At 39.0% G+C, this 21257-nt stretch overlaps 1 protein-coding gene across 3 annotated transcripts in view; it reads right to left on the bottom strand.

Moving 5' to 3' along the window:
* hspa12a (heat shock protein family A (Hsp70) member 12A) overlaps window positions 1-21257 on the bottom strand; it is a 265691-nt gene that overhangs the window by 208071 nt on the left and 36363 nt on the right. The window lies entirely within an intron of this gene.

The raw sequence follows: 21257 nt of genomic DNA, 5'->3' as shown, positions 1-21257 counted from the left end.
ATCCCTTGCGGTTGGAGGGTTCCTATGCGGAAGATGAGGCGCTCTTCCTCCAACCGTCATGTTGTTGTGGTCTGGCGATGGAGGAGTCCAAAGGCGATGGGGTGGAAGGCTGCCTACTTAGCAGCAGCATCCACCTGCCCATTGCTTTGGAAACTGTATCAGTTGCCTCAGCATGAACCAAACATCTTGATAACTGCCAGACTGATTTGACAAAACAGCATTACTATAACGCCACCCCGTGGGGGTTAAAAATCTTCTATGTTCTCACAAGGCTCCAAAGTCGTGGGTCACATGAAAAGCACAACGAAGAGTAAGTGTATATTAGCAGATGTTCTTTTTGCTAGGATGCAAGCATGTGGATTCCCCGCGTTCGCTTCAAGGTAACATTAAAGACACCGCTCCCCAGTGGCCACATTTCCACAGTTAAAGCAAGGGCCAGCCATTTGTCCCTGGGGAATTTTGCTGCCGTGTTCCCAGTCTCAAAGGTGTAATACTGGGGTCTGCATGTCCCATTTCTAGGGTCCCCTTGGGAAAAGGTTGCTTAGCAGTGGTCGCTGGGCGGGCATCTGAGGTAGATTCCGCCCCCATGGGCATCCTAGTCCCAATCAATCCTGTCAGGGCCCACAGCATTTGGGATCTCAAAGGCATTGGATACAGTTTTACCCGTAACTTGCAGTCTGGTCCTGGCCATCCCAATAGAAAACCACAGCTCACCTCATTTGCGACTGGAAATTCCTGGACTAGTTCATATTGTTTGTCTGAATCATGTCAGTGACACCAGGGGGAAAACATTGCAAAAGCATAGAGCTAAACAAAGGTTATTGAGCTTCTTGATTATTTTTTCATTGGTATACCACTTCCATCAGACAGATAGCATATTTCAGTCTTATAACACAAGCCATTCTTTTTCAGGCTACTCCCAGAATTTTGCTGTGTTTACACCAATATCCCATTTGGACATATTGAGCAAATTGGGCCAGTTTGTTCTTGCAGTTGGGGTATGCTTCATTAACATTACTCTAATTCCTGGGATGGGCCCTGGTTTCGGATGGCGCAGGCCACTCATCCCCATGATGTCAGCTATGAAGACTAGATGCTTCGTTTTCAAAAGAAGGAAAGGTTTATAATAAGGTGGGGGGTGGGAGTGCTGGGGACAATCAGGAGATGTTAGGGGCTCAGCGAGTATCCAGGAATAAAATCCCCATCCTCAAATAGGGTCGTATGCCAGACATGGACTGGGTATTCTGAGTAGAATCTAAGTTCTTTATTTTACCACGTTGTTGCTTTAACCCTGTTTGTATATTCCTCAGTCTTAGTAGCCTTACACTGTCTTTCATGTCCCTTTTGTTTTTTTCATCTACTCATTCACAGTCAGCTATGAACACCTCCCAGCGTTTGGGACTTCCATCTGCTATACATACCTCTATCTCCCAATCTCATGCAGAATTCTTTCAAGTGGCCCCAATAAGGTATCTTGCCATTTTTTAGTTAGCAACAAATTAATGTAGCCATGCTTCAAACTAACCATGGGGCAAGGAGACAGGTCACTTACAATGTGTAAAGGAATAAAACCAAGCGATCCTGCCAATTAATTCTGATTTTGTGATTCGGGGCTATTACAATTGATGATATATTTTTTAAAATCATTATCTGTAATTCAGAGGTGAAAACTGAACAAGTGGCTAAGACATTTTAAAAGTCATCAATCTAAACTGGAAATTCATTTATTCAGTATTCAATATTTAAATGTAAAATGTATACAGTTTCCAACTCTGAAATCCATTATAATTACCTGGCTCTAATCCCTTAATGTAAATTCCAGATTAGGTTCCTTAAGTGGTCCTGATCAATCATTGCTCATTTACAATGCTATATGACTGCAGCTGCCTTAAAAGGTCTTGTCTACTCACATGGTAACAAAAAAACTTCGAAAGCACAAACGATGAAAGCAGGTCTCTGCTCAATTTTAGCTATAATCTATAACTAACACGGAGGAAAATCACTTCAGACTTTAACATTTGCTCATTGAGTGGAGGAATTGCATGAATCTTATTTAATTTAGTTAAATTTTGTAAAACTGGAAGTATAAAGATAGATCCAAAATATCCTAAACCAACGGCATTGCTTTCATCCTGGAACAGAATGATTCTGCACCTGAGGCTCAGATTAGTGCTACTGCTTTATTTCCTTTCGTCAATTCTTTCGTTAGTACAACAGGTAGGGGTGAGAGGGGTGAAAATGATCTTTGGCAGTAGCTTGAAATTATGGGGAATTTGAGAGTAAGTTTATACTGATATCAAATGGTGCAGAATCAAAGGAGAAGACTTTTTTTTTAAAAAAAGATTATAATGTCGCCTTCTTCCATATTAAACTGAGTGGTTAGAAATTGACAGTAGGGCAGTCATGGCCTGTAAGAAGAACAGGGATTAACATTTCATTTCATAATCACTGATAGATCTTTAACCTTAAAAGAAATCATCAATGAAAGAATCTTCAAGGCTGTTTTTGCCCCAGACCTCTAAACAACTTTGACCAGCAGCCGCTGGACCTGACTCAACAGATCCCTAACTGCTGTCTTTGCAGATCCCCGACTGACTATACACAATTCCAGTGACGGCTTGTGCTGGTCCTCCAGGACTAACTGCTGAATATATTCTTGGACTGTGCTGTGACAGATCCCACGACTATGATGTCCCAAGTGGACAACTGGCTGTGGTGAAGCCCCGGGACTGTGTGCAGTCTCTGCCGCTGTCTGACAGCACAAATCCCACCCCTCAGCACTAACTGGCTTGAGGATTATCTCTCCCCCCCCCCACTTACATCCCTAAATTTATACCATTTAATATCAGGGTAGGCAGATTTAAATTTAAATATGATAAATTATTTTTTAACTAGTCAATGTGAAATAAATACAATGATTCCAAGATATTTATTTTATAAATATAGACAATATTTTGTATTTTACAAAGCAAAACTAATGTTAATTTTCAGACATATTCTCATATGGAGTTAAATATAAATAGTTTTGAGATAATAATACTCAATTAGTTTCATTTAAATTGTATTATCACTAGACAGAACTGAAGTATATACAGTAGAAATCTGTGGAATGCCAAATAATATTTGCTATTTACATATAGGTGTGTACATACATTGGAAAGCATGTTACAATAGGTAAACTACATTTTGATTGTATTTAATGCAATCTTGCAAGGCTGAGGGGCCTATTCCAGTTCCTATATCTTATGGACTTTATCCAAAACTCTGGCAATCACACAAATTTTATACTGCAGGATTACACATGCTTCAATATGTTTGAGTATATGTTTGTCTTCATGTATAATGGTGGGTGAAATAACATTTTAGTTGCATGAGGTGTAATGTTAAAGTAGGTTTTTCAATGTAATTTACCTGATTTCTCTTTGTAATTGCAATATTTGTTACTGTTCCCATTATTATTAAACTATGGATAATACTACGATACAAAATTTATTTTGTGAGGTTCTACAGTAAATTCTGGTGTCACTTCACTGGTATGTCATTAATATAATCTTTGTTCCTGGTTTGACCTATTTCCTATGACTTGAGTTGCTGTCAATAAATGTCCTTGGTTTTTTCAATAAAGCTGTATAAAATGAACTGTGCAGTTCCCTGAGTTCATCATTCTTCTAAGAGCTACTTATATTAATATAATGGTCTGTTTTCCAATTTCTATTGCACTTTATTAGCTGAAAGTATTTTTACAATTTACAATTAATATTTAATGCTCATTAATGTATGTGTGAAAATGGCTGTATAAAGAACTTGGCTGTTTGCCCATTTTCTTTTCAATCTGATATTTATTGTCTTGAATACATAGCATAGAACATAGCCCAGGGTATGATTCATTTTTATGCATATAATAGTTAAATAAGGCTTAAATTTTTGTTGTGCATTTCATTTCCACAAGACATCATAAAACAGCGATTGTAGCAAATTGCCCATGGCGAAATACTTCACGTTACCTGTGGTAATGTATTAAAATTGGCAGACAATTTGCACAGAATACACTCCTAGAATCATAGAATCCATACAGTGCAGAAACAAGCCATTTGACCCAATGAGTCCACACCAACCCACCGAAAAGCATCCTACCCCAAATCCATCCCTCCTCCCCCCCCCCAATCCCCACCTTAGTTTATCCTATAACCTTGCATTTCCAAGGCTAATCCACCCAAAGAGATCATTCCTGCATACTATGGGAAATTTAGCATTGCCAATCTACCTAGCCTTTAAATCTTTGGACTGTGGATGGAAACATGAAGGAGACCCATGTAGACACAGGGAAAACGTACAAACTCCACACATACAGTTGCCTGAGGGTGGAATTGAACCCGGGTCGCTGGCGTTGTGAGACAGCAGTGCTAACCACTGAGTCATTGTGCTAGACCTGTGTGCTGCCCTCATTCCACCATGTGAGCTGCAACTCACACAAACAGAAATGTGATAATAAGGTAATGATCTAAATCTTCTGATCAACATCATAATTGTTCCAATGCTGATCAGAAAGAAAATGACCCAATGTAGATACACTGGAAAAAGATAGACATCTAGTCTAATATGTACAGAAACTCTCTCAGTGCAGGAACCCACAGCCAGAGCAGTGAAGAGAATCAACACAGTTGACAAGCCACTTTTTTACTGCACTAGCTGCTGCAAGATAAGTTTAAATGTTGTGTTCTTGTCAATATCAAAGTAACAGATTGGTCTATAACCTAGATGTTGTGTGATTTTTAACTATGAATAAAAATGACACTGCCCATGTAATCACACTTCAGGGATGAGTCAAACTTCTGAGTGTCAGCTCAATGAAATCAATAGAGATCTCACCACGTGTTAAATTTTCTCAAAGTTTTCCTGAAGAACAATGAAATGTTGGTTTACATCTTGAGATTGTTATTGGAGCTTGAGACACCTCAACTTCCTGATATGTTGCTTTCTTCCAGAACAATCCAACTTAAAGTCAACATGTTGCAGAACTCAATTATGGAACAGTCTATTTTAAATCTTGTAATGACTAATGAGACAGAAATAATGAATAATCTTGTATGAGAATATGCTATGGGGAAGAATAATTATGATGAAAACATTTCACATACAATTTAACAGTGGTAAACCTGGGACTGAAATTAATATCTTTCATTTAAATAGTTGTATGAAGACAAAATAGGCTAAATCGACAGGAAAAACAGATTAAAAGTTAACAGTAAATAAGTAGCAGCAGAAAGCTGGGGGTAGATCATAATTTTTAGCAAAGATATATTTCAGTGAGAAAGCAAGACTCTGTAAGGAGGAAAAACTGTGGCTAACCAAGAATATAATGGATGGTAGCAACCTAAAAGAAAAGGCATACCATGTTAGAAAGACTCTATTCATCAATCAATCAATCGGTCAGATGATTTGAAAAATGTTAGAAAGCAACAAAAGATAACAATGGAAAGTAATAGATTATGAGAGTAAACTAACAAGTCATATGCAGATTTCAAGATCTTCTCCATGTATATAAAAAGAGAACTTAAGTTAATGGTTGCTCCGTTGAGGGGTGAGACAGTGGAACTATTATTAAGATAGTGAGGACTGCAGTTTCTGGAGAATTCAGAGTCGATAAAGTGTGGCACTGGAAAAAGCACAGCAGGTCAGGCAGCACCAAACAACCCCACCACCCTGTGGCCAAACACTTCAACGCTCCCTCCCACTCCGTCAAGAACATGCAAGTCCTGGGCCTCCTCTGCCGGCAAATCCAAATCACCCAAGGCCTGGAGGAACAATGCCTCATCTTCTGCCTTGGGACCCTCCACCCCACAGCATCAATGTCAACTTCATCAGTTTCCTCATCTCCCCTCCCCCTGCCTCATTCCATATCCAACCCTCCAACTTGGCACCACCCTCTTGAACTGTCCTACCTGTCCACCTTCCTTCCCACATATCTGCTCAACCTTCTCCACCGACCTATCACCAATACCCCCCACCTGCATCTACCTATCACATTCCCAGCTACCTCGCCCCCCCACCCCCCACCTACTTATTTATCTCTCAGCCCCCTTCCCCGCTTGATGACGAGTTATGCCCGAAACGTCGACTCTCTTGCTCCTCAGATGCTGCCTTACCTGCTGTGCTTTTTCCAGCACCACACTTTAACTACTAACGAGAAAGAAGTTAATGGCAGGGACTTTGAAGTCGTACGTTGTGTCTGACTAAAGGCTGAGTCACTAAATATATTCAAGGCTGAAATGGATAGAATTTTATACTGTTGAAGCATCAGAGTTATGGGGAACACGTTTTGACATTCAAGTTATTGTTTTCTCTGCTGAAATCTATGTAACTAAAAATAACAATTCTGATGTCTGGATTAACTTAGGGCCCAGTGCTGCCACTTTATAGCCACTGCAAACCAGCTTCCACTATCCAGTGATACAAATATGACACTAACTGTAGAGTTCAATACTGAGTAACAGGGGTATAATAGTATGATAGAATGGTTATAGTACAGTAGTACAGTCCCATTATGTCCATACATGTGCTCTGCAAGAACAACTCAGCTAGTACCATTCCACCACATTTTCCCATAGTCCTAGATTTGCCAATTTTAAAACTGCACTTAAATCTGCCTCCTCCAGGGCATTGCATTCCAGTCCCTAACCACCAGTTGCTCTTAAAAGCTTTTCCCCATATCCCTCTTAGTTCTTTTGTCAATCCCTTAAATTAGAGTCCTCTAATTTTTAATCCTTGTTATACTGGGAGCAGTTTCTTTCTCTATCAATTCTAGTTACATCCTTCTGATTTTGAATACCCCAATAGATTCTCCGATTTATCAAATAACAGAAGTTCCTCACCCCTGACATCACTCTCAAACATCTTCTCTGGAACTTTTCTGAAACCTTCACATCTTTCTGAAACAGCAGCAACCAGAATTGGACAGAATTCTAAATCAATTCTGTAGTGACTAAATCAATGTTTTATAAAATGTTATCCTAACTCTGTAATGGAACACCCAGGTCGCGATGGTGAAAGAAACCACTGTGCAGGGGAGCTCAAGCAGTTATGTCAGAAACTCCAGCAGCAGGCAACGACCGTGAGGGAGGTAAACTGGAGCAGTCAACCAGACCTTCTCCAGAAAAACAGATGGATTTGGGGGAAGGAGAACTCATCAGAAGACAGAGCAGACAGATGAAGCATTCTTTAATCTAATATGAACCACTGGTTTCATTCCATGTGAATTGTTTATGTATTTTGTTGTGTAATCTTACTGTAACAAATTCATGTTTGTAGTGACATGATGCCAATGGAATTAAAAAAAATTCATTTTGAGATCTTTAGGTTGTCAGTATGTTCAAATATCATGTTATATTTCCATGCTTTTGTAAACTATATGTCTATTGACAGACCCCAGGATCCAACATGAACCAGCCTTGCCAAATTCAATATTATTGAATGTGTTGCAATATAGCAGAATAATAGAGAGCCTTAATGTTCAGATACAGACTATTAAAGATGGTAGAATGAGTAGTTAAGTCCATAAAGTTCCACAACTAATGGATCAGATCAAAGTTCTGAAGTACTTCCACATCGAGCAGTAGCCTAGGTCCAAACACCTTGGTGGATGGAAACTCCAAAAATATCTTTATTCACAATACAAAGAGAGCCCTGCACATCAATTTAAAAGATAAGCCTGAAGCATTTTCAACCAACTTCAGCCAGAAATAACGAGTGGATGATCCATCTCAGCCTCCTCCAGAAGTCCAGGTATCACAGATGCCAGTCTTCAGCCAATTCAATTCACCCCATGTGATAGTAAGAAACAGTTAGAGGCACTGAATAGTGCAAAGGCTATGGGCTTGACAACACTTGGGCAATAATACTGAACATATATACACCAGAACTTGCTGCAACCCTAGCCATGCTGTCCCAGTACAGTTATTAGATTGGCGTCTACCCACAACATGGAAAATTTCAGAGATAAGTCCGGGCTAATTAATGCCTCATCAGTCTACTCTCAACCATTAGTAAAGTGATGGAAGGTGTCACCAACATGATCAACATCAAGAAGCACCTGCTCAGCAGTAACCTAGTCACTGACGCCCAGTTTAGGTTCCGTCAGGGCCACTCAACTCCTGACTTGTTTACAGCCTTGGTTCAAATGTGAACAAAACAGCTAAATTCCAGAGGTGAGGTGAGAGTGACCAACCTTGGCATCATGGCCACTTTTGATCATATGTGATATCAATGAGACCTTATGAAACTGGAGTTAATGGGAACTGGGAAAAATTTCTTTGTTGGTTGGAATAATGCCTAACAGAAAAGAAAATGGTTGTGGTTGTTGGAATTCAGTCATTTCAGTTCCAGGACATCTCAGGGTAGTAGCCTAGGTCCAAACACCTTCAGTTCTTTCAGAAATGACTTTTCCACCATCCTAAGTTCAGAAATAGGGATGTTTGCTAATTATTACACAATATTTAACCATTTGCAACTTCCTCAGATACTAAAATAGTCCATGTCAATATGCAGCAAACCCTGGAAAATATCCACATTTCGGGTGATAAGTAGCAAGTAATATTTGAGCCACACAAGTGCCAGTGACCATTTCCAACACGAGAGAATCTAACCATTACCCATTGGCATTAAATGGCATTTCCATCGCTAAAACCTGCATTATTTGGGGGTTACCATTGACTAGAAATTAGACTAGACATATGGATGTTGTGCTTGCAAGAGCAGGTCAAAGGCAAGCAATCCTGCAGTGACCAACTCATCTCATGGTTCTCCCAAGCCCACCTACAAGGCACAAACCAGGTGTGATATAATATTCCCCATTAGCCCGGATGGCAGTTCCAATAATATATAAGAAGTTTGATGCTGTCCAGGACAAAGTAGCTCCCTTGACTGGCATCATATCCACAAACATCCACTCCCTCCACCACTGTCAAGATAACAGCAGTGCGTACCATTGACAGTGGTTTTCCAACAATGCGCTATGAGATGTTTGGGAAAGAGCACCAATTTACGTGAGCATCGAGGTTATGTCCATGTTTCCGATCTCCTTCAGAGCCTTGGTGCCTATTATTGGAGGAGAAAGTGAGGGCTGCAGATGCTGGGGATCAGAGCTGAAAATGTGTTGCTGGAAAAGCGCAGCAGGTCAGGCAGCATCCAAGGAACAGGAGAATCGACGTTTCGGGCATAAGCCCTTCTTCAGGAGTCAGTATCTGCTGACACCAGGTGCCCCTATTGACTGTGCATGTGGAAGTCTCTAGAGTTGCACACGTGCAGAGATTTGTCATTGCACCGCGCAGGAGAAGTAAATATTGTTTGAATATGCAGCTTGCTTGCATATGCACAGGAACAAGCATTCAGAATGAGGATGTGCAATGATTGCATCTTGTACTTCCGATATGAGAACAAACTGCACATGCGCAGCAAAGAGGCATGCAATTAAAATAGTCATTGAACTGACATACTTGTCCGGACACATTTCCACATTAGTACAGATTTTAAAGTGAATATTCTTGGAGTATTTTTTTAGTCAAGCCATTAATCTAAGTTTTAGATTCTAAGAAGAAATTGATACATTTCTTGTTGGAACAGACCATTCCTTTGCTAATTCACTCAATGAAACATCCAAGCTCAAAAATAAGAAATCAAGAACTGCTCAGAGTCAGTACAAGGAGAGTTATCTAGCCTTTGCATTTTCATGGTCAGGAAGTCCTGCTAGGCTTTTAACTAATTGTCTCATCTGCAGACAGGTTTAGTGATCTTTCCAACTAAGATGCTAGTTAGAGAATAAATAGCCATCTCTTACAAACAAACACATTCAGTAATTCAAGAGCTTGAGAGAACAAACATCAAACTGACACAATGTCTGATGGAGTGTACATGAGTATCAGATAAAGGTCAAAAGGCTAGTTACCTGGGGGCTGAGCTTGTTACAAAATCAATACCATTGTTGAAACCTTAATCATGCTTGCATGTAAAAAATGTTAGGAGTTGATGCCGCAAAAGAGATTGACGAAATTTTACTTTCTGACAATACAATTAAATGGCAAATTGACATGTCAGTTGACATCGAGGAGGTGCTGCTAGAGATGTTAATGAAAATTTTGCTTTGCAGATTGACAAGTCCATCAATATAAGTGGACACTGCCAGCTGCTGGCCAAGGCTTGGTATGCTGACAGGAACTCCATTCAAAAGAATATTTTCTTTTGTGTGGAGTGACCAAGTCACCTCACTGGCAAAGAAATATTTCCAGTAACAAACAGCTATTTCAAGGAAAACAAACTTACCTGGCCATGTGTTGGAGGATTTGCACTGACAGAGCAGCCCTTTTCACAGGGAAAGTCAAAGGATTTGTCAGTAAGGCGAAAGAGCAAAATCCTGACATTCAGATCAATCATTGCATCCTCCACCTATGAAGCAGTTGTAACCAAAGCAATGCCACCAGAGTTAGCTGCAGTATTAGAGCAAGCTGTGAAAATCATGAGTTATATAAAATTATGGCCAATGAAATCACTCTTGTTCACTACTTTGTGCACAGAAATGGGGACTAAACATCAGAATTTACTATTACACAGAGAGGTGTGATGGTTATTGCAAGGGAAGATTCTCATCTGTGTTTCATGAGCTGTGGAGAGAATTGACAGTGTTTTCAACAATGCTTCAATTAGCTTATAAAGAATTATTTTCTTGTGATTACAGATGGACTAAGATGGCACTTTTAGCCAACTGAATACCAAATGCAGAGGAAGAACAAAATGATCCTGACCATCACAGACAAACTTCTTTCAGATTAAAACTGAGTCTTTGGCAAGAGACAGTGACAGGGGTTCAATTGAGGATATTTCCACTTGCATTATCAGTGGCAGATGCAGCTGTCACGATGCACTTCCTCATATGCAAACATCGAAAAGCATTGCAAGATAAGCTTGAATTCTACTTCTCCCTAAAACAAATATGGAAGACTATGACTAGATACATGCCTACTTATTCACTTGGGTCATTCAATGTCTTTCTTCCATCTCCACCATCATTAGTAACTGTGCCAGCCACTTTCACCTCACTCAGTCCCTCTCCTTGTCTTATTTTAGGAGGAAAGATCCCACATTAGAGTGGGGAGAGCTAAGAAGAATGGGAGGCTCTCCTATGAAAAGAGAATCCTTGCCTTAGCAGGAATTCACTGTGACCCTCATGTGGTGACGCCAAGTCCCAGCAACAGTAAAACTCATTTTCAAGGGCTGCTCTGTTCTCCCATTACCACTACCGTGAATATATTGTTAACAGACCTAAACATCTGAACCTACCACAAATTTTGATCTCTGTTGTCTCCTGCAGGCTCCAGTGGCTTTACACTGTCATGAAGACAGCCATGAAGACAGCAGCCTCTCAGGGTATAATCTCCTCTTCTATTATTGAGGAAGAGGTCACTGATCCCTCAAGGGAAGCACCAACAGGACTGCATCTTCTACCAGCACAGTTATTGGTATCTTGGTGGGTATTTTAGCAACATTAGAGTACATTCTGGGAAGCTACATCTCTGCAACTGACTGTGTAAGAAATGCCCTAACTCAGAGGACTGCCAAAGACTAGGCACCTTGTCAGCCCCAATCAGGAGAGGACTTCATGGTGTTAGGTGCTAATAAATTCACGTAAATGCAAATGTTGACAAGAAGACATTGACTGTTTTGATAAAGGTCTGTCGAAAACTGACTTGAAAGGAGTCATTGATGCTGCCTCTATATTGTTGCCTGTTGCATGTCTGCATGTGACTGCCTCCGTGGACAGGATGGAGCTACCACGGAGAGCCAGGACTACCACCCTCACTATCTGCTGGACACATTTGCAGATCTGCACCCTATTCCTCCAGCAATTAGTGCTCAGCCTCTGAGGTTCATGTGCAACAGCAACTCCAAAATCAGAAGTCAATTTATCAGCACACCAAGCAGCATGCACCGACCCTCCAGGGGCTTTATTCCTGATGAAGGGCTTTTGCCCGAAATGTTGATTTTATTGCTCCTCGGATGCTGCTTGAACTGCTATGCTCTTCCAGCACCACTAATCCAGAATCTGGTTTCCAACATCTGCAGTCATTGTTTTTACCTGGATGTGCAGCCACTCAGCTAAAAGGGACCATTGCCTGTAATCCCAAACTGTGTGGGAGTTCAAACTGAATGTCCATCTAAGCAGAACATACTCAGCATGCCTGGGCTCTCTCGTCACAAATGGTCTTGTGACACTCACCCAAAACTCCAAGGCCAACGAGGCATCCCAGCTACAAACCCAGGACTGGACTTGACTTAGTGGGAGAGAAAAGAAGAAAATAACCTTAAGGGCACATGGGTGGTATGAATGTCATTAAGATTGAGGCATTAGCCAAACTTTAGATCTCACAAGGTTTGAACCCTGTCAGAATCATATCTATCTTTCCCACAGTGATACTGATATTAAACTTTTTGATGATTGAATAAGCATGAGATGTTGTGAAAGCTGTCATCCATTTCCAACCTTAACTTTTATTAAACAGCATGAACTACATTGAAAGATCAAATCATTAAGCTGCATTTGCAATTGGAATTATTCAGGGGACACTGGCTTCAGCTGCATTAAAATATTTACAGTCAACGAAAGGTGACGTCACACAACTCAGTTCCACTGAACAGAGTTCACAAAGCATCCTTACTGCACTGTGTTGGTCATCACTGCTGCACTGTAGGATGCTGAAGGTGCGGATCCATCTGAGGAATGTCCTCATGTTCTTACTCAGTAAAATGCTGCACCTCTCATGAATCATCATCATCCAACATAGAGCCTTGGTGTGTCCTTCAGATGTGTGGAGCAGAAATTCCAAGGATTAATCATTGTCCTTGTTTTGTAGGGTACTGGTTAAAAACTCTTACATGCAATCTGCTTGGAAATCTGATGTGAAGGGACCATCCTACACCCCTTATAGGCCCCAGTGGAAGAAGGTGGACCATTGCAGGTTGCATTATGACATAGCATGCTGACCATCTGCTCTGGACAGACCATGATGCTACTGACCCTCTTTCATCCACATGGCACTCCATGAAAGATTGGTGATTGTGGCCCTCAAGTATCATTCAAAATCATTAATGCACTTAGGGCTCCACAGAAGGTCATGGATTGACATCCACTGGAGGTAGATGCTATTTCTGACCTTCCTGATGCATACTTTCCTCACTCAGTCCTTTACCAGCTCTTTGTGAAACAACTACAGGGAAAATCAAAGTTCCTGTGCATAGATAGAGTTGGAAACGTTCCAATCAGCATTTGTGAGCAAACAAAGCAGCTCCTCTGTAATGTCATTATTCAGCAGTCACTGCATACACAATGGTCTTTGACTCACATGCTGCAAACATTGGGAATTGGAAGCCTCCTACAAGGAGGCAGTGGGATGCCTCTATGTTGCACAATGTATACTGTTGTCCTGATTAAATATTTGTTGCTTAAGCTTTTAGTGCACATACTGCAGAAGACAGTACACCTGTCAGCAATAATGAAAACCTCTGTACCCACTCCAAACCCCCATTATTTTAGAAAGGCAGCATTATATAGAGGATAATGGAGTAAACAATTCATAGCCCAAGGTGTGATGTGAGCAGCTCCTATCCCTTGTACAGACTGTAGAACTTTGGAAGGTGGCAGTAATTTTGACAACTAATGCGAAATTTACAGCCTCTGTGGCATTATGTGCACCACATAGACATCAACAGGATTAATGTGCAATGTGAATTGCGATTAAGATTGCTTGTAGTCAGGATATTTCGTCAAAACAATATGTCAACGCATGTCAAACAAAATTACGTGATAACAGACGTTTTTCATCTGTATTGTGTGTGTGCGTTCAATTTCATTGCACCTTGAAGAGCCTCACATCGCAAAACGTGAAACTTCCTTTCTCAGAGAAAATAAAAATAATTAATCTCCCCACTCTCGGTAGGATGGTAACCATATTCCATCTCAATTTCTCACTTCTAATTTGGATGCGAATAGAAAGCAACACGGGATATGCTTCAGAGTGAGTAACAGACTCAGCCTCTCAGTCGAGATGTGCCCCGTCCTGAAACCTTCAAGTTCCTGTCTGACTTTCCCAACCTGACAACCCCATTGGCTTTGATTTTCCTCATGATCTCACCCAACCTGTTTATTTACCAGATCACCTCTCCACTTTAGCCATAATGCCCTGGTGAACAGCTTAGTCCTGCCAAAAATAGCAATGCTCTGTCCCGACATTGAAGAGAAGGGTGGCCGTGACCTATGATGAATGTACTAACCTCAGTACCTCTTGGAATCGGTCATGCTCCATCATTTCCCACCTACATGTTGAGCTGTGTCCCCCTTCACAATTATTGCCTCCTCTGCATTCCAGCAAGCTGCCTGAAATCCCCACAATCAACTTGCCCGACAATCCGACCACAATCGTCCCCAACCACTCAATCTTTCCTTACATGAAAATCCTGTCAAACCCGGCATCAACCTACCGATACTTTGGTGTATACTTCAGTGCTTCATGAACTGGAATCCATTCCACTCACTCCCATCTATGAGCCACATATTTAACTCCTTGACTTTATTTACATTATGCCAATTTGTCCATGTTTTAGCTAGTAATGCACAGATTATTACCCTGTAGATTCTGCGTTTTATTTTGGCTTCTAAGTACTGACGCTCTTTCAGCAGAACTTCCTTTCTAATCCTATCAATGCGGCTAGTACTAACGTGGATAATGGCAACTGCATTCCTGCTTTCCCACTGTTAATGTTTTGAAATTTTGAAGAAGAGTATTATCAAGTTTCAGAAATTAATTCTCTTTGCTTTCTCTCCACGGATGCTGCCAGACCCGCTGACATTTTCCAGCACTATATGTTTTTATTTCTGATTTCCAGCATCTGCGGTATTTTTCTTTTATATGACAAGCTAAGAACACAGAGAAACACTCTGTCCAATTCATAAGATCGGCGTCTATCCCTATATGTAAAGTGACCAGCCAGCAGTATTACAATGCAAGTGTCAGGGTGTTCCAGAGTAGAGGCCTGTGCTCTAAATAAGTCTGGGATGTCGCACGATAATGGGGTGAGACTGGAGTATCCACCTCCGTGGACAGGAGAAGGTTGGATTGGGTGCAGATGATCTTTGCCCTTAGACTGTGCCCTGAGATGGAAAATAACTGCTGACCAAGATTAAAGCCTGGAGATGTAAGTGGAACAGACTTACTGCAATAAGTGGCCTGTTTCAGTGCTAAATTCTTTGTGACCCTCTCATTAACATTTTATGGATAACCTAATTGGAATAAACAATAGTGATCAGTGAAATGCATGATTTTCATAGCACATGATAATGTTGTCTTCCTTCAGTTTTTTTTCGTATGCAGCAGATATGTTATAGCACTTACAAATTTGACAAGGAATGTTTGACTTGTCCATGAGATAATTATACTTGTGAGCTTCATATTGCTGCAGCATAATTATTCCCAATGCAGTAATCTATTGAAAAAAAATTACTCAATGGTTACCTTTATATCTATGATATTAGTTAAGAGGTCACATGATTCATTCAGTAATAAAATTAAATATTTCATCTGCATTTTAGTCTTAGTGATTGGAACTCTGAGCATCCATTTAAGCATAAACGGACGTATTTTAGTATGAATATTCAGAGTTCTGCCTTTGCCAAAATGGTGCTGAGCTAGGAACTTAAATAGATTATCTAAATTTATACAATTTCAAAATAGTCTTATCTAAAATTGGTGCTTAAAAATCAAAATTGTACAACGTTAAAGGATCATAGAATCCTTTTGGTTTAAATTGAGTGTTCATTCCATTCAGAAATGAGTACATAATTATAATAAATGAAACTACCTACACTTCTTGCATTCAATAAAGGATAACCAGTTTATTAACATCTAAGAATTCCTGAATCATACACTTAAGTTCCTCGATGCGCCAATCTTAATTATTAATGCAGATGATTTAGTTTCGAAGGCACCTTTAGCCTGATGTGTATTGCTGTGCAAATGATCATATAAACATGAATTAATTACTCCGCACTTTCACGGATCGCTATTTCTGCCAACTGATCGTATCAATCCCCATTTATTGCAAGAGCCGTGTACACACTTCATTCAGTCAATGTCAATGTTTTTATCTTAGTTTGGATGTTAGTCCAGGCTGTGTTCAACGCAGAATCAATACGCTACGAGACTGAGCATTTTAATTGAACAGAAAATTCACTTCCCATAAACAAAAACGTGAAAGGCTCCATTAGATAGCGTTTTTATAACATATTTATCTACCATCTTCGTTCCTACTAGATCATTCTCAATTAAGGGTCTGTGTATTTGTCTGAAATCAGGTACTGAAATAGATCATTACAAACGAGTTGCCATTTTAAAAAAAAATAACTTACTGGATCACAAAAAACATACTAATCTAGACAGAAGGATGCCCGGGAACCCGGTTTTACAAATTTTAACAACGGGAATTTGATTAATTTGACCACTTCAAATGTCCAGTACAGGTTGGCACAGGATGGAAATGAAACCGTTAGCCTGAGTCTTCGGTGTTCTCACTCGTTTAATGCAAATATAGAAATCAGTTGAATATAAAATTGAATTGCGATTGCAAACAATCTATTTTTTTCAGCTGCTCTCGGATATAGTGTCTTCTCCTATGATTATAATGTCAAGATATATTTCTTAATCGTTCTCGAATATATTTTCCGTTTCTACACGAAAATATCTCTTCAATTTTAAAAAATCTGTAAGTTTTGATGTCAGTTACCTACAATATCAACAATGGTCGAGACTCTAAAATGGTTTGGACATAGCAAGAAGTGCAAAGAGAAAACATCTCCAAAACTGCAGTAATACCAGTTGAAACAATCCTCAAGAAATGCGGTCAAGGACATCCATTTCATTCATAGATTTTCTCGGGCTCCAGGTTCCTCCTGGACTTATATGCAACGAACTGCAATTGTGAGTTATGCTTTTGAGAAAAGTTGTCGATCTAAGTTTCTTCCAGGTACAGAAATTGATAGGCTGCGTCTAAACTTCATTATTTTTCAGAGGTCCCATTGGGTCTATTGGCAAGTGACCTGTAGGTTATTTTCATTTGGGAACCTTTTAGTCATATATTGACTGCACTTCCTGGCGAGAGTAGAATGGTAAAATACTGCAACGGCTTTTTTTTGGTGGTTGTATTTACAGATTCCAGGTTAATATTTCTTTCGGTATTCATCCAACATGATCGTTACTTTATAAGACGTTTTCTAAACTGGCTTATTCCACTGAAGAGAATTTCTACTAAAGTATTGACATTGCCACATTTGCGCAAATGTATCCAAGTGGTACTTCTGGCTGCGTGTTTATAGACAAGCTGTTTAACGCAAAATCAGGTGGAGCAAAATTGATTCCCCTTAGAATCCTGACAACGGGGTTTATGTGCACACTCCGCTACGATCTGCATTTGCTGTTTTCAGTACACACTCCAGTATCTGTAGTAGTTTGTGCCTAAATAAAATTATAGGCCGTCGACTGCTGCAGAAGTATACAGATAATCCTGAATTACTTAGAATTTATGGATTCATTTGACGCTTTCATTTGGTGCAGGGATCGTTCGGTTAAGTTTGAGAATATACTATTAGAAATTGTGAAATTCCTTTAAATGTCTTAATGTATTTTTCGTTTACTCCGAACCAAGTGAAGCTTAAAGGAAGCGTTTGATAAAAAAATATGCATTGACGTTGATGTAACAATATGCTGAAAGAGAAACAGCGTGGGCTTTATTTCAGAGTCTGTTTTGCGTTAATATTAGATAAATGAACAGGAAATAGATTGGAAACTTTCCGTCTTGTGGTCAGGCATATGTATATGTATATATATATATGCCTAAAATGGGTAGGCAGTAGGTTCGACAGAGAAAAAACAGAATGAGTCATCTTGCCGAATTAGATCAAATTTTAATATCGATTCAGTTTTCTAAACAGAAATGGAAGAGTAAATTTGTCCACACACTGACCATCTTTAAAATACCAAATTGTAGATGAAAGAATGATGTGTTGGTCTGGAGATGGACGATATTAAAGCGACTCTTGGTGTCATCGCCCTGAAATGTATTTTGAAAAACTTCTGTTCTTTTTCATATACAATCTATTTTTTTTCTTGTAAGGATGTGGTGATGTTTATTGCAACGAGGAATATGTCGCTGAATTTTACTGTCTTTAATTATATAATTTATAAACTGGATTTGAAAAAGAAAGTTGCAATTTGAGAGAGGCTTGTAATCTAAGCAGTCTATAATCTACCTTCTTTATTGTAAGAAGTAAACTAGTATATCATAACTATCTTTACAAAGTCCAGTCATGAACAATTGCCACAGAATACATTGTATTCTTAAATGCCACAGCTGGTAGATTGGCAACAAAAGTTGCAGATCCGCTAAATCTTGATTTGTAAAAAGATTGGTCCTTTTTAATATATATTTTTAAATCTTACATTAAAATCAATTGCTTCATATAGTTCTATTAGTTACAATGAATGAATCTTAAGCTCTCCATATGTTTGTGCAAAATCTCGTTACTGGAATGTTTTCAAATCCTTGTCTCTTTTTCTAGATGTACAAGTATCTGTTTACCATTGTTCTGTTAAACTTCTTAGCAACTTGTTCCTTGCTCATTACAAAAAGTCAATTCAAAATTTTGACAAATAATATACTGTAGAAAAGTAAAATTGCGTGTTTAAGCGGCCGAGGTGACTGAGTGTAATTATTCTCACGAGTTATTTTAGTTTCAGTAAATAGTTAATTTTGAAGAACTCTATATATCCATAGAGTTAGCGGACAACGGCTTTGAATTACCTTAATGCTAACTTACTTTATCAGAATTGATTTTATTTATTATTGCTCAGTCGTCTGTTTTAATGTGGATCGGGTGTACTTCAAATAAGAACTTGTTTGAAAAGAGGCTATACAGATTGACTACTTTGTGGTATGCTTCTTAGCAGTATATAAGGTACATAAAGTGTTTTAATTAATATTATACTCATTATTAGCATTATAATACAATCTTATGGGTGGCAAAAAATTAATTTTGACAAATTACTCTTGATATTTTTATTATGATGTTCATAACACTTTTAAATTAACAGTTAAAGCGTTTTCAGTGAGAATCTAGTTACGCTATCGTTGAATTAAAATCTATGCAATTATGGCACAAGGACATGGACCTTTTTGATAAAATTTCTAATTACATTCGCGGACAACTGGAATCTAATATCTTGGCATGCTCTGATCACTGAATCCATCAACAGGTCGATTTCCGTTAATCAATTGTGTAGATTATGCATAATCCCAGCAAACTGTGTGTGTTACACGCCCAAAATAAACTTTACCATCACTGCACATAGGATTTTCCTTTGAAAGGAGTGTAGGTTTGGGGGCTGTGGAGAATATAACCGAGGTATTGGCTTTTCGGCCGTATTCCTATCAATAGACCAGAATTTATATGCCTTTAAACAGTTGATCGACTTTGAACGACAAATAACTAATCAATGGGAATCGAGAAAGCAGGTGGTAACGTAAATAATCATCCGGTGTCGCTTTAATTATACTTCATTTGAGCATATAGCGATTGTGGTAATGGTATGAAAGTCCCATACTCAATAGATAAGGACGAATTCGGAAAATGTAGTTATACAAATAGTGAAAGTTCCCCTTCTTGCTCCAGTTTGCTTTCCTGATACAATTTTGTATTCCCCACAACTCCCCTCGGCTCCATAATGGTTAAGTGAAATCTATTAACTCTGAGCACTTTCTGGAATCCACGTTTGATGCACTGCATTCGGTCACCTAATATTAATAATCAGCCGTTATTTAGTCGTAATGCATTTACCCATCTTACATATTTCAATATATGCATATATGTATGGTCTCCCGAAATACGATCTCGCAGCCTTGATATGATGGTTGGCCATCTTGTTTTAAGATTGCTCTATCCTCTCCGTTATTTAAAGTTAGCCCTAACCTTTCAAAAATATCAGTACTTATAAAAATTAAAATACCAATAAATTTGCCGATCGCTATTAGTACGGGAGAATGTATTTACATCATGAGTGTAGCATTCTTAGCATCTACAATCCTTCATAATTACAGTGTGAATGAAGTCTAAACGTTTTAAATTATCCATTTTTTTAACTGCGATTTATGAGCTCCAAAGTCTTACTACCTTAGATTGTTTCTCATGATCTTTGAAGAAAGACAATGAAAATGTATCTTGGCAACGTTCAGTTCGAAATGATATATTCCCATGAACTGATTTGTATATATTTACTCCACGGACTGTAGCGTCGTTCATTATCCATGCGGAATTCAGATTGTTGTAATATTTCCTAGTTTAGAACTATAAAATAGTTATTGGAATTCGGTACGTTTGCGCTCAAGTTTTAGCAGCGCCCAGATATTTCAGTGTGAAGCCCCTAGAAACAGTTCTCATCTCACTTCCATTTGAGACCATTTCGATTGTGGTGTGATACTGATGTATAAAATCTAAAACAGATCCCGTGGGGTCGGACCTCTTCGACATTTATCTATTTGTAGCTAATTTATATGTTAAGACATTCGGGGCATTGTTTTTCATATACGATACGGTATAGACATATACACATATCATACAGTCTAAACGCTTAAAATTTAGACCAGTTCCCTATGGATTGGTACTTGTACGAATAATCCTGCAAGACAACTGTTTTTTTTTCCCAGTTAAACATTTAAAAACTGATTAATTTGACCGAAGACTGGGAGTTTAAGACAACAGTGACTTGAAGTGTCTGCAGGTGAACTAACTTGGACTTCGATTTCTGCATTTTGCAGGTAGTTATTCAGCACAATTGTGCAGAGGAAGGGCATTCAGAATTAATTCCCAACAGTAGCAACGAAATGAGCATCGGAAACATTAGTTCTGCTTTGTCTTCACATATTGTAAAAAATGAACCGTATGGAATTCGCAAAAAGAATGCAAACCTCCCTGAATATCTGCACTCGTTTTGATTTGTCCAAAAAGCACAATCCAATAAGTTGTTACATCTAAAACAGTTTGTTCCCTAAAAACAAAATCACCACTGAGTAATTTAAATGATAAATCCTTTCAAACAAGGGATCAGAAGAACATCCGTGACTCTAAAATTAATCATTACTGCAATTTTAATACGATTTGTTTTTGCTTT

Source organism: Chiloscyllium plagiosum, unplaced genomic scaffold (assembly GCF_037043375.1).
Source record: "Chiloscyllium plagiosum isolate Xiang-an unplaced genomic scaffold, Cpla_swu_hap1 HiC_scaffold_22, whole genome shotgun sequence".
Lineage (NCBI taxonomy): Eukaryota > Metazoa > Chordata > Chondrichthyes > Orectolobiformes > Hemiscylliidae > Chiloscyllium > Chiloscyllium plagiosum.
Note: the sequence above shows the minus strand (reverse complement) of the source record. Positions and strands in the feature narration are given on the sequence as shown.